This window comes from Schistocerca americana, chromosome 1 (genome assembly GCF_021461395.2).
Source record: "Schistocerca americana isolate TAMUIC-IGC-003095 chromosome 1, iqSchAmer2.1, whole genome shotgun sequence".
Classification (NCBI taxonomy): Eukaryota; Metazoa; Arthropoda; class Insecta; order Orthoptera; family Acrididae; genus Schistocerca; species Schistocerca americana.
This window is the reverse complement of record NC_060119.1, coordinates 802,824,125-802,839,174: the sequence shown is the minus strand read 5'-3', so window position 1 is coordinate 802,839,174 and position 15,050 is coordinate 802,824,125.

Below are 15,050 nucleotides of genomic sequence, written 5' to 3'. Positions count from 1 at the left end.
GCATCAGTGTCCGTTCCGCCAGCTGACACTCAGTAAACAGCTGAAATGTGCAGCAGATTGCTGTGAGATGGAATCGACCGTGGAGCAGAGTAACTCAAATACTGGAACCATGGGCAGCATCTCATTTTGGGTTACACAGATGCTGAAGAATGCAGAGGTGTGGGAGAAGAAAGTAAGTTTAGGTGGAAAGAAAGCAGAGGCTGACAGAAAGAAAGCGCAGGAAAGTGATAGGAAAGCAGAGGACAATTGGGTGCAACCGACTGCGGACAGAATGGAAGCACAGGAAAGTGATAGGAAAGCAAAGGATGATAGAAAGCAATTCAGGTTAGATATCGAGTAAGTGTACAAAAGCTTCAATTCCAAGCTAGATTTACTCAATCAACATATGGACAAAGTGACCAGAACTGCTCAGGACAATGTGTCGCTCAGGACAATGTGTCTAGGCTTGAACAGCCTAACGTGGACATGCTAGGAAGAAAGGCAGAGGACACAAAGATCTTCCTTTCACAGAGGGTCCAGGAGTTGGAGGAACGGACTATGGCAGAGGCGACTGAGACGTTTCACTTCTCCGAATCTGAAGAGTTTCTCACACTTAGATGAGACGTCGACTGACTAGAACAGGAAGGTCAGCGACCAGAAATCATGGCACCGATAGTGTCAGATGGAGGGTGGAGCAAATAAAAGTTGCCCAGAGAACAGAGTTCCAGTGAACAAAGAAACACAGCAGAGAAAAGGAAAGACAGCACTAATCTGACTACAGCAGATGTTGAAAGTGACCACCATTCATCTCTTGGGCCCTGGTCAGGAATATGATGAAGATGGATCGAAACTGGATTGCTACAATTGCTGAAATCTCATCCAAAATGTTCTGCTCACAAAGTAATCTCACACTGGCAGATCAGGTGACCTGGGTGACCAGCTAGAGCTGCGACCAGACTGACCTATGCCAACAACTCTGTTAGGCGTAAAGATTGTGTAAATGTGCTCCATGGCCAGCCCGGCAGTATGGGCAGTTACTCCATTCAGTTGGAAGTAACTGTAGATACACTCCTGGAAATTGAAATAAGAACACCGTGAATTCATTGTCCCAGGAAGGGGAAACTTTATTGACACATTCCTGGGGTCAGATACATCACATGATCACACTGACAGAACCACAGGCACATAGACACAGGCAACAGAGCATGCACAATGTCGGCACTAGTACAGTGTATATCCACCTTTCGCAGCAATGCAGGCTGCTATTCTCCCATGGAGACGATCGTAGAGATGCTGGATGTAGTCCTGTGGAACGGCTTGCCATGCCATTTCCACCTGGCGCCTCAGTTGGACCAGCGTTCGTGCTGGACGTGCAGACCGCGTGAGACGACGCTTCATCCAGTCCCAAACATGCTCAATGGGGGACAGATCCGGAGATCTTGCTGGCCAGGGTAGTTGACTTACACCTTCTAGAGCACGTTGGGTGGCACGGGATACATGCAGACGTGCATTGTCCTGTTGGAACAGCAAGTTCCCTTGCCGGTCTAGGAATGGTAGAACGATGGGTTCGATGACGGTTTGGATGTACCGTGCACTATTCAGTGTCCCCTCGACGATCACCAGTGGTGTACGGCCAGTGTAGGAGATCGCTCCCCACACCATGATGCCGGGTGTTGGCCCTGTGTGCCTCGGTCGTATGCAGTCCTGATTGTGGCGCTCACCTGCACGGCGCCAAACACGCATACGACCATCATTGGCACCAAGGCAGAAGCGACTCTCATCGCTGAAGACGACACGTCTCCATTCGTCCCTCCATTCACGCCTGTCGCGACACCACTGGAGGCGGGCTGCACGATGTTGGGGCGTGAGCGGAAGACGGCCTAACGGTGTGCGGGACCGTAGCCCAGCTTCATGGAGACGGTTGCGAATGGTCCTCGCCGATACCCCAGGAGCAACAGTGTCCCTAATTTGCTGGGAAGTGGCGGTGCGGTCTCCTACGGCACTGCGTAGGATCCTACGGTCTTGGCGTGCATCCGTGCGTCGCTGCGGTCCGGTCCCAGGTCGACGGGCACGTGCACCTTCCGCCGACCACTGGCGACAACATCGATGTACTGTGGAGACCTCACGCCCCACGTGTTGAGCAATTCGGCGGTACGTCCACCCGGCCTCCCGCATGCCCACTATACGCCCTCGCTCAAAGTCCGTCAACTGCACATACGGTTCACGTCCACGCTGTCGCGGCATGCTACCAGTGTTAAAGACTGCGATGGAGCTCCGTATGCCACGGCAAACTGGCTGACACTGACGGCGGCGGTGCACAAATGCTGCGCAGCTAGCGCCATTCGACGGCCAACACCGCGGTTCCTGGTGTGTCCACTGTGCCGTGCGTGTGGTCATTGCTTGTACAGCCCTCTCGCAGTGTCCGGAGCAAGTAGGGTGGGTCTGACACACCGGTGTCAATGTGTTCTTTTTTCCATTTCCAGGAGTGTATTTTCGTCCTCCGTTAATGCTGCAACAAATTCACGTCCAGTCGTATTGACTAGTCCAGGCCACTTATATTGGCCCCAGCCTGAATAGGAAAAGTACCGCGGGCAAGCACTGAGCACCTTACTTCTGAACCTTACTCACACAGGTGATACCTTGTCGCCAGTACGAGAAAGGCTTAACGTGAGAGAGGAGGTTCTTGCTTCCGAATCTATGTCAGTCTCAAGACAAAATTCCGACGACAAGCACTTCATCTCTTTACACAAATTTCTCACGTATGCAAAGATTGGGAATCGTCACACGAAATGAGTGGATCGGTAAGCTCAGAAATAGTTTCCGAAATCCTGGCTGGTACAGCACAAATTTGAATTCATAAGCCGCCGGATGAGTGGTGAAGAGATTCTTTGAGTTCTGCCAGTAATCAGCGACTGCAGAACGTTCGCCGATTTTGAGGCGGAAATAATGATATTATACTGGTCGACCACAGAGCAAAACAGAGTGCGAATAGGTATCATAAAAGCCCTGCCACTGTTTGTGACTATATTCAAACCGTACTTCGAATACTTTGGTGAGATGTTAAGCAGAAATCATAAGCTACCCTATAATATTGGTGAGCTGATTCAGCTTTTTATCAAGAACATGCTGTCAGACCACAAGAAGTTCCTGCTCTGTATACGCAAAACTGATTCAGAATGCTTCAGGTTAATTTTAACTGACCTGGATGAACACGTAGGAGATGACAGGAAGGAAAATTTTGTGCTGAAAAGAAACCAGTACGAAAACTCAAATAGGGAAGAACATGCAAACGGAAATTTTATGGAGAGAAAGGACAGTAACTGGTTCCAGAACCACAGACACAATTGGCCCTATCAGGGGTAACAAAATAATTACGACATGTTCCATTAGTCAGCTTTTATACTAACCGAGCAAGGTAGAGCAGTGGTTAGCACACTGAACTCGCAGTCAGGAGGACGACAGTTGAAACCCACATTCGGCCATCCTGATCTACGTTTTTTATGATTTCCCTAAACGCCTTAAGGAAAATGCTGGGATGGTTCCTTTGAAAAGGGCTCAGTCAGTTTCCTCATCCTCCCCTAATCTGAGCTTTTTCTATGTCTCTAATGACGACATTGTCGACAGGATGTTAAACACTAATCTCATCCATCCTCCTTCTCCAGATTCTTCACAAGACCGAAGAAGAGAACAGGAGAAGAAGGGGCTGGAAATCGAGAATATCCCTCCATACAGGAATCAACAGGTATGACCTACAGATTAGAGGGAAACAGGTATAGGCAAGGGTCAGCTTTACGCGTTAAATATGTTGAATTATAAAGATAAGAGGCCGAAATGTAGAATATTCAAACAGTGATATGTCTCATCATAATGATTAAATTAGGCAATAAAAGGTTCTCTTCTACTCTGCGTTCTGGTAGTACTGTTGCACAATCTTAGAATCCATATTTCTTATCTGTAAGTAGGTGGAACATTGGGCAGCATTACCACTGATAAAAACACAGACGTGAGGAGCACTAAAAAGCAAAACAGTAGAAGTTAAGAAACAATGAGATTTTTCAGAATGAAATTTTCACTCTGCAGCGGAGTGTGCGCTGATGTGAAACTTCCTGGCAGATTGAAACTGTGTGTAGGACCGAGACCCGAACTCGGGACCTTTGCCTTTCTCGGGCAAGTGCTCTACCAACTGAGCTATCCAAGCACGACTCATGATCCGTCCTCACAGCTTCAATTCTGCCAGTACCTCGTCTCCTACCTTCCAAACTTCACAGAACTTCTGCGAACCTTGCCGAACTAACACTAATGGAAGGAAGGATATTGCGGAGACATGGCTTAGCCACAGCCTGTGGGATGTTTCCAGAATTAAATTTTCACTCTGCAGTGGAGTGTGCGCTGATATGAAACTTCCTGGCAGATTAAAATTGTGTGCCGGACCAAGAGCCGAAGTCGGGACCTTTGCCTTTCGCTGACAAGTGCCCTACCAACTGAAAAGCTTCTGTGAATTTTGGAAGGTAGGAGAGGACGTACTGGCAGAATTGAAGCTGTGGGGACGGCTCGTGAGTCGTGCTTGGGTAGCTCAGTTGGTAGATCATTTCCCCGTGAAAGGCAAAGGTCCTAAGTTCGTGTCTCGGTCCGGCACACAGTTTTAATCTGCCAGGAAGTTTCACATGAGATTTTCCTTTGAGTGAGTGGTGAAAATGTTTGATATAAGTGCTCTCATAATTCGACGCCTAACTACAGAGCTCATTTTGGTCATGGAATTCATGCTACAGCATAAAACTGTGGTAGAAATAGAAAAATGTGATCTCTCTCACTATAGGAAGATAAAAGATTATTCTCTGTCTCATCAAAACAGACCCAAGCAGTGGTGCTCCACTTCAGTGTTTAGTGATCACAGCATTGCCATAAAAGACAGTTCACCATGACGCATCTGCCTCCCTCCGTAAAACTCTGGTCGGACTTAAACAGGAGTCTGTGGAACATATACATATACTATGTAAGACAGGAAGAAAGGTTTCTGAAGCACAAGATATTCCAGAAAAGATCTGAGAAGAGTTCAAGAATAGTTTTGTACAGCATGCAGAAGCCTTGTTTAGCACAATGGGTATACGTACGAACTTTATTTACAAGTTTAGGTTTAAAGAGCAGTAATAATTTTTCACATTCACAAGTTTTGTCCTGAACAGATGTACAGATGTACAGCGTTCCACTAATTCTAAGGTGGAACAGTAGATTCATGACATGTTGGAATAAGGGATAATAGAGGGTGTTACCAGAAGCTGCAACTATCCTCTGCTAGTTGCACCAGAAAAGGATGGCTCTATAAGATTGGTATTATACTCTCAGCAAATATACATTACTATGCTGCCAGAAAAAGCTTGGCCGAAGTCTCTAGAGCAATTACTCCAGACATTCCAAGGCAACAGAATTTTTTCGGTGATTGGCCTATGGTCGAATTTCTGCCAGCTCGACGTAGATACCACTCCCCGGGAGTACATCACTGTTTAAGTTGTCCAGTCGTCTTGCGTTTATGCGAGCTCTTGACAGGGCATTAATTGACGAGATAGAAAAATTTGTCACGAAATATCTCAATGACATGATGCTTGCTACCAAGTCCTGCTCCATGCATATTTTTATGCATGGCCGTGCAACCTGTACTATTGATTCCTTGACTGATAGTCGATCTCGATATATCGGTTTTTGGTAAGAGGGACATTGCTTTTTTGGGGAAATAGTTTTCCTGAGATGGAATCTGACTCGAAGATAATGGACTGAAAGCAATACGGGAGTTCCCACTACCAACAACCGAGACGCAAGTGAGTAGTTCCCTTGCACTAACAAATTTTTGTAGGAGATTCCTGGGATATGAGGTTATGGCATTTCCCAGACTGTTCACTGTCACAGGCGAAAAAATTCCATGGAATTGGGACGAGAACGCAAACAGAGAGCTCAATCATTTAAAACAAGATGCAATGAATGCGCCCATCCTACTCCACCCTGATCTAAGTACTCCGTTTTGTGTACAGCAGCAAATCTGTAATTGCGGTGGAACTGTTCCAAGTTGTTGATGTCAGTGCGGAAATACAACGCAGAACGATCACATTCACAAGTTGTATGCTGAACGAGTGTGAACGTAACTACTCCATCATGGAAGTCACGTGTGTAGGACCTGTACCAAATAGGACCAACGGGGGATATTGAAACAAACGTCGAGTGTTGAGAAGGGGATGCCTTTCATGCCAGCGCTTTACCCCATAAACATTAACGTCATGAACGCTATAGTTTTGAATTTAAGTGCTAGAAGCATCGTTGTTGCATCGTGACGAGGCAACACGCGAGCTTAAATTAGTATTTAAATCAGGCACGCAGGTTACCAAACGTTGCCTATGCCTGGTATACAGGACTACAAGCTCTTGGAATTCGTAATGTTCGCTAGCTACCTCGTGGTCGATTGCCTCGATAGGTACTTTATTTTCAGGACTTCAACTTCGAAAGAAAGTACACCCCAGGAAAAGAGAATGTTGGCCGAGTCAAGGAACAGGAGAAGAAATCAATGAACATAGGTTCGATATGTTGTTGCTGAAGAATGTCTCATTCGAAAATTTCATAGTAAATGCCCTGATCCGCCTAGATCAGAAGGAACACAAAGCTTCTGACACAGCACGGAGTAAAAAAATAAGTAAATAAATAAATGAAAAAATAAAGATGAAAGACAAGATAAATTGCTGAGCACTGAGGCAGGAGACTCTGCTCAGGAACAATATCTTGTTCTGCCGCCGAAATCCGAATTGCTGCTTATGGTTGGTATATGCGCCCAAGGAGCTAATAAACAAATTCATCTGCTACACACACCTGAGCTACGTCCATTTTGGGCTGTGAAAGTGCGTCAGTAAGCTGCAGGAGACGGTCTATTTCAGTAGTATGGACATGCATGTGAGAAAGCTACTCGCAAACTGTGTTAAATGCCAAAAAGCAAAACCTCCTACTAGAAAGCTGACTGTACCCTTTTCGCCAATCATTCCAAGATTTCTGGGGTTCAGGAGTGAGATTAAAAAAAATGGTCACCATTATATCTTCATAGCTGTTGAGCTAGTATCCAAATATGTCATCGTATTATCATTAAAAAATGCTACCAGTAGCTGTGTATTCAAGGCATTCACCATACACTTTCTGGGTGCCTTGGGACATGTCAGAAATGTTCTGTCAGAAAATGAGAAGCAGTTTGTTTCACAGAAGTGGAAGGGAATGTTGCATGGGAATGGCAGTCGGTCCTGCCCTTTCAAAGGGATCACCTCGATATTTGCCTTAAACAATTTATGAAAATCACAGAAAACCAAATTATGCATGGCTATATGGGCATTTCAATCCGAATTCCAGCCTAGTGTGCTAACCACTGAGTCACCCTGATTGATTTGTAATCCAGGTCCTAAATAAATTTTATTATCTATAAAACAAAGGGTATGTGTCAAAGCATTAAATAGGAATTCAGAAATACACATATATCACTGAAGAAGGTCTTGTACATCTACTTTACGTATGCAACTAATCCTGTACTTAATCACCAGAAGAAGAGGTCCTAATGTAATAAACCTTGTCTGATTTTGCTTCTGCTTATTTACTACCGTATTTGTTGTTATCAGTATTAATAATAGATACTTCGCGTTACAAAACTGCTACCAATAGTACTCAAACGGCTCCAGTGAATTTTTCATTATTTTTGCAACATACTGCTTATTAATGTTCAATGCATTTTCCTCCCTGAGGAAATATCAAAGCAACTGAACATTTTTCAATATGATCCGGTAAAGACGTAGTATCTCTACAGCGAGAAATACAAAACCTAATTTAAATGGAATTGTTTACTTGCATACATGTCATGGAACGCAGAATCGAAATGGATTAATCATAATTAATTATTTTTTCAATCTTGTGTGACAAAACAACACTTACACAATAGAAATAAACTTCAAAATTACCCTATTTAAAAGGGTTTGCTGAATGTCAAGATGCAGCTAGTAAAAAGCCTCTGGAACCTAACAAGAAAATGCTAAAAGAACGAGAGACAAGAATATATGGCCTGGATCTTCCTTTAGTCAGCATGACTATTTTATATATATCGAAACACACTTCGAAAGTGATTGATAACTGTAGTATATTTTTTTAGAAAGAAAAGAAGAAATTCTTTACAGAGTGCTCCAGGCTAACCAAAAAATATTACTTTAACTAAATTTGGTGAAAAATACGTGGCGTAAAGGGCTAATCAGCACTGGAATATTACGTCTTAGCGATTTACAAGAGCGCACGCTGACATATCACCAGCTCACTTGTCTATTCTCATAATTGGTGTGAATGTTTAACTGAATAATTGTTAACAACGCTTCCAAATTCTGTGGCATGAATAGGTTTCATTAGTTTTGCTTCCTCTTATTTACTGTGGACTCTTACTTTCCTTGTTGATCTACATGTGTCTAGACCGCATAAGATGCTCACACGGGAAGGTTCACTTTTCAATGCAAGAGCGTAGAGCATTCATAATTTAAACCACATACTTCATCTAATGATTAATACGTAGCCACCTGCTGTATCTTTCTCGGTACAGTCGGGAACCAGTTTGCTCATAATTTAATAAGAATACATGCTTTTAGCTAGGGTTGTGGAAACAAAGACTTCATAACCTTAGAGTGTTCATTTGATATTACATCAGAAATGTCCATTGATATTATGATGGTTTTCTAGATGCAGAAGTACACTGGATCTGCTCAAAAGGTTTTACATTGGCTTTTGATTATAATATAAACCCTCTGCTCACCTGTAACACCACTGTTGGCACTCTTCACACGTTTTTACAGACACTTCGTTGCATGTCTGTTGATAAAGCCGTCTCCGTGCTTGGTAACCACCACCCGACGAACATTCTTTGCTACTACAACGGCAGAAAATGTTTCTGGTACCGACGAACTTAATTTTTTTTTTACTTTTTTGTCAAAAATGACATTGTTGGAAACCCGCTGCATGTGATACAGAATGTTTATAGAGTATGGCAGCAACCAGTCACTGCTTGGTTTTGGTTTACTTAAGCGAAAATGCACAGTGGTCAGTTTCGAATTTATACATTCATCGTCATACGTGCAACATATTGGCAACATATTTTCCATTTTTTTGCATTTATTGGTAAGTCAAGGACGCAGCGTGACTCGATGATTTGTGTTGTTGCGGTCTAAGGCGCAGCAGTCATGGACTGTGCGGCTGGTTCCGGCGGAGGTCCGAGTCCTCCCTTGGGCATGGGTGTGTGTGTGTTTGTCCTTAGGATAATTTAGGTTAAGTAGTGTGTAAGCTTAGGGACTGATGACCTTAGCAGTTAATCCCATAAGATTTCACACACATTTGAACATTTTTTTGTGTTGTTGCCCAACGAATGTTAATAATAATGAAGACCACTTTGAACGCATCTGAAAACATCAACAAGAATGTGAACGTTATACGTTCTAGACAGACGGTGAAAGAAATGTTACAGATGCCATTCCATCACGCCATTTGTATTTTAACATGAGTCTGTCGCACAAAAATAAATCTCACACTTTCGAAACTGTGAACTTCTGTTTATGCTATGGCAACTCACGTGTAATTCAACGTACCGTATGTTTCGTTGGAGTTAAACATGCGAGATGTGTAGTTATAAGTGAATTTCCGATGTGTAATAATTTTTTACGTCAACGACCGCTTAGATATGCAAAAAATATTCACATAACCAGTTTCGACAAGTGCACACAATTAAAGGAACGCTTATTCGAAACCCCGTAGTTGCCTCCCATTGTCAAGTATAAACTTAGGTCAAAGGTACCCACAAACATCCTGTGTGATGGTGCAAATGTTTGGTGCCCTGTGACGTCACCCTCGGGCTCGGCAACGCTTCAAACAGCAAAGTGCCGACATACGCGAAAAAAAAAAAAAGCTCGGAAGTTCGTGTGAGGTGACTTCATATTGGCATCAAATTTCACTGCAATTATACCCAACTCCACCGTAGACGCATCACACGATGAGAAGGTCGTCGCAGCACCTGTTACTTACATTTTACCCCTTGTTCTGATGTCCCGCGATACCTAGCGTTGAAATCACGTGGTTTTCTTATCGGTGAACGAGGAAAACGCTGCAGACACACTCACCGTTCACAATCGAGATGAAAAGTCCTCAGGGGGTGGAATATAAAACGTCCATGGAGCTTTGATTCCCACATGTTTCGCAGTTGAAAACGACATTTCGCCGTGGGATGAGCAGCAGGAAGATGTTGTTGACAACCTTTGACACTGATGGCATCCTTGGACAACTCTTCTGTAACGAGATTAAGGGCCTGCACCCCACTGAACGTGATAGAAGTCCAGTGCAGTGCCACGCGACCGCAATTTTGCTCTCGTGTAGAGGATGGAACTACTAGTAACTGTTCAAAATCCCTCGACGAAATTCAGACGTCATCCAAAGCAATGAACTTACACTTACTCAACTTACACTTATTCAACCTGCTTTCCGCCCTCCTGTGGCGTGATCGCACAGTAGTGCATCATTGACATGTGCAAGAATAAAATAACAAAAGGTCCCTCTAAGAACCCCCAGTTCGGCAACAACCTTGGTGCGACCCACGCAGCTTTGTTGAGCACGTTACAAAATGGTTCAAATGGCTCTGAGCACTATGGGATTTAACATCCTAGGTCATCACTCTCGTAGAACTTAGAACTACTTGTTGTTGTTGTTGTTGTGGTCTTTACTCCTAAGACTGGTTTGATGCAACTCATCATGCTACTCTATCCTGTGCAAGCTTCTTCATCTCCCAGTACCTTCTGCAGCATACATCCTTCTGAATCTGCTTAGTGTGCTCATCTCTTGGTCTCCCTCTACGATTTTTGCCCTCCACGCTGCCCTCCAATACTAAATTGGTGATCCCTTGATGCCTCAGAACATGTCCTACCAACCCATCCCTTCTCCTAGTCGCGTTGTGCCATAAACTCCTCTTCTCCCCAATTCCATTCAATACCTCGTCATTAGTTATGTGATCTACCCATCTAATATTCAGCATTCTTCTGCAGCACCACATTTCCAAAGCTTCTATTCACTTCTTGTCTAAACTATTTATCATCAATGTTTCACTTCCATACATGGCTACACTCCATACAAATACTTTGAGAAACGACTTCCTGACACTTAAATCAACACTCGATGTTAACAAATTTCTCTTCGGCAGAAACGCTTTCCTTGCCATTCCCAGTCTACATTTTACATCCTCTCTACTTCGACCATCATCAGTTATTTTGCTCCCCAAATAGCAAACCTCCTTTACTACTTTAAGTGTCTCATTTCGTAATCTAATTCCCTCAGAATCACCCGACTTAATTCGACGACATTCCATTATCCTCGTTTTGCTTTTGTTGATGTTCATCTTATACCCTCCTTTCAAGACACTGTCCATTCCGTTCAACTGCTCTTCCAAGTCTTTCGCTGTCTCTGATACAATTACAATGTCATCGACGAACCTGAAAGTTTTATTTCTTCTCCATGGATTTTAATACCTACTCCGAACTTTTCTTTTGTTTCCTTTACTGCTTGCTCGATATACAAATTGAATAGCATCAGGGAGAGGCTACAACCATGTCTCACTCCCCAACCACTGCTTCCCTTACATGTCCCTCGACTCTTACAACTGCCATCTGGTTTCTGTACAAATTGTAAATAGCCTTTCGCTCCCTGTATTTTACCCCTGCCACCTTCAGAATTTGAAAGAAACGTAGGTTTGCCTATCCTTAATCTTTCTTCTAGGATAAGTCGTAGGGTCAGTATTGCCTCACGTGTTCCAACATTTCTACGGAATCCAAACTGATCTTCCCCGAGGTCCGCTTCTACCAGTTTTTCCATTCGTGTGTAAAGAATTCGCGTTAGTATTTTGCAGCCGTGGCTTATTAAACTGATAGTTCGGTAATTTTCACATCTGTCAACACCTGCTTTCTTTGGGATTGGAATTATTATATTCTTCTTGAAGTCTGAGGGAATTTTGCCTGTCTCATACATATTGCTCACCAGATGGTAGAGTTTTGTCAGGACTGGCTCTCCCAAGGCTGTCAGTAGTTCTAATGGAATATTGTCTACTCCCGGGGCCTTGTTTCGACTCAGGTCTTTCAGTGCTCTGTCAAACTCTTCAGGCAGTATCATATCTCTCATTTCATCTTCACCTATATCCTCTTCCATTTCCATAATATTGTCCTCAACAACATCGCCCCTGTATAGACCTTCTATATACTCCTTCCACCTTTCTGCTTTCCCTTCTTTGCTTAGAACTGGGTTCCCATCTGAGCTCTTGATATTCATGCAAGTGGTTCTCTTTTCTGCAAAGATCTCTTTAATTTTACTGTATGCAGTATCTATCTTACCCCTCGTGAGATAAGCCTCTACATCCTTACATTTGTCCTCTAGCCATCCCTGCTTAGCCATTTTGCGCTTCCTGTCGATCTCATTTTTGAGACGTTTGTATTCCTTTTTGCCTGCTTCATTTACTGCATTTTTGTATTTTCTCCTTTCATGAATTAAATCAGTATCTCTTCTGTTACCCAAGGATTTCTATTAGCCCTCGTCTTTTTACCTACTTGATCCTCTGCTGCCTTCACTATTTCATTCCTCAAAGCTATCCATTCTTCTTCTACTGTGTTTCTTTCCCCCTTTTCTGTCAATTGTTCCCTTATGCTCTCCCTGAAACTCTGTAAAACCTCTGGTTTAGTCAGTTGATCCAGGTCCCATCTCCTTAAAATCCCACCTTTTTGCAGTTTCTTCAGTTTTAATCTACAGTTCATAACCAATTGATTGTGGCCAGAGTCCACATCTGCCCCTGGAAATGTCTTACAATTTAAAATCTGGTTCCTAAATCTCTGTCTTACCATTGTATAATCTATCTGAACCTTCTAATATCTCCAGGGTTCTTCCATGTATACAACCTTCTTTCATGATTCTTGAACCAAGTGTTAGCAATGATTAAGTTATGCTCTGTGCAAAATTCTGCCAGGCGGCTTCCTCTTTCATTTCTTAGCACCAATCCATATTCACCTACTACGTTTCCTTCTCTTCCTTTTCCTACTGTCGAATTCCAGTCACCCACTACTATTAAATTTTTGTCTGCCTTCACTACCTGAATAATTTCTTTTATCTCATCATACATTTCATCAATTTCTTCATCATCTGCAGAGCTAGTTGGCATATAGACTTGTATTACTGTAGTAAGCATGGGCTTCGTGTCTGTCTTGGCCACAATAATGCATTCACTATGCTGTTTGTAGTAGCTTACCCGCACTCTTATTTTTTATTCATTATTAAACCTACTCCTGCACTACCCGTATTTGATTTTGTATTTATAACCCTGTATTCACCTGACCAAAAGTCTTATTCCTGCTGTCACCGAACTTCAATAATTCCCACTATATCTAACTTTAACCTATCCATTTCCCTTTTTAAATTTTCTAACCTACCTGCCCGATTAAGGGATCTGACATTCCACGCTCCGATCCGTAGAACGCCAGTTTTCTTTCTCCTGATAACGACGTCCTCCTGAGTAGTTCCCGCCCGGAGATCCGAGTGGGGGACTATTTTATCTTCGGAATATTTTACCCAAGAGGACGCCATCATCTTTCAATCATACAGTAAAGCTGCATGCCCTCGGGAAAAATTACGGATGTAGTTTCCCCTTGCTTTCAGCCGTTCGCAGCACCACAACAGCAAGGCCGTTTTGGTTATTGTTACAAGGCCAGATCAGTCAATCATCCAGACCGTTGCCCCTGCAACTACTGAAAAGGCTGCTGCCCCTCCTCAGGAACCACACGTTTGTCTGGCCTCTCAACAGATACCCCTCCGTTGTGGTTGCACCTACGGTACGGCTATCTGTATCGTTGAGGCATGCAACCCTCCCCACCAACGGCAAGGTCCATGGTTCATGGTGGGGGGGGGGGGGGGGGTAGGACTACTTAAACCTAACTAACCGAAGGATATCACCCACATCCATGCTCGAGGCAGGATTCGAATCTGCGACCGTAGGGCCGGCCGGGGTGGCCGAGAGGTTCTAGGCGCTACAGTTTGGAACCGTGCGACCGCTACGGTTGCAGGTTCGAAGCCTGCCTCGGGCATGGATGTGTGTGATGTCCTTAGGTTAGTTAGGTTTAAGTAGTTCTAAGTTCTAAGGGACTGATGACCTCAGAAGTTAAGTCCCATAGTGCTCAGAGCCATTTGAACAATTTTTGCGACCGTAGGGGTCGCGCGGTTCCAGACTGAAGCGCCTAGAACCGCTCGGCCACATCGGGCGGCAGCACATTACAAATGTATGTGTCAGAAACTTCGACACGAACTCAGCCTCACGGCTGTGTTAGCGCCTGGACGTAGGCAATCCTTACTCAAGACAGTCTAAGGGGCTGCCTAACTCTCACGCTCTAGCGTTTTACATGAAAGAGCTTCATACACTGAAGAACCAATGAAACTGGTACACCTCCCTAAAGGGGCTGCCTAGCCCTCACGCTCTAGCGTTTTATATGAAAGAGCTTCATACACTGAAGAACCAAAGAAACTGGTACGCCTGCCTAATATTGTTATAAGGCACCCACAAGCACGCAAAAATGCCGGAATATGACATGGCATGGAATCGACTATTGTCTGAAGTAGAGCTGGAAGGAACTGATACCATGAATCCTGCAGGCCTGTCCATAAATATGTAAGAGGGGGTGGAGATCTCTTCTTAACAGCACATTCCAAGGCATTCCAGATATGCTCAATAATCTTCATGTCTACGGAGTTTGGTGGCCAGTGGAAGTGTTTAAACTCAGTAGAGTGTCCCTCGAGCCACAGTGTCCAGAAGGACGTGTGGGGTGTCACATTGTCCTGCTGGAATTCCCGATGTCTGTCGGAATGCACAATAGACATGAATGGATGCAGGTGACCAGACAGGATGCTTATGTAAGTGTCACCTGTCAAAGTCGTATCCAGACATACCAGGGGTTCCGTATTACTCCAACTGCACATGCCCCACACCATTACAGAGCCTCCACCAGTTTGAGCGG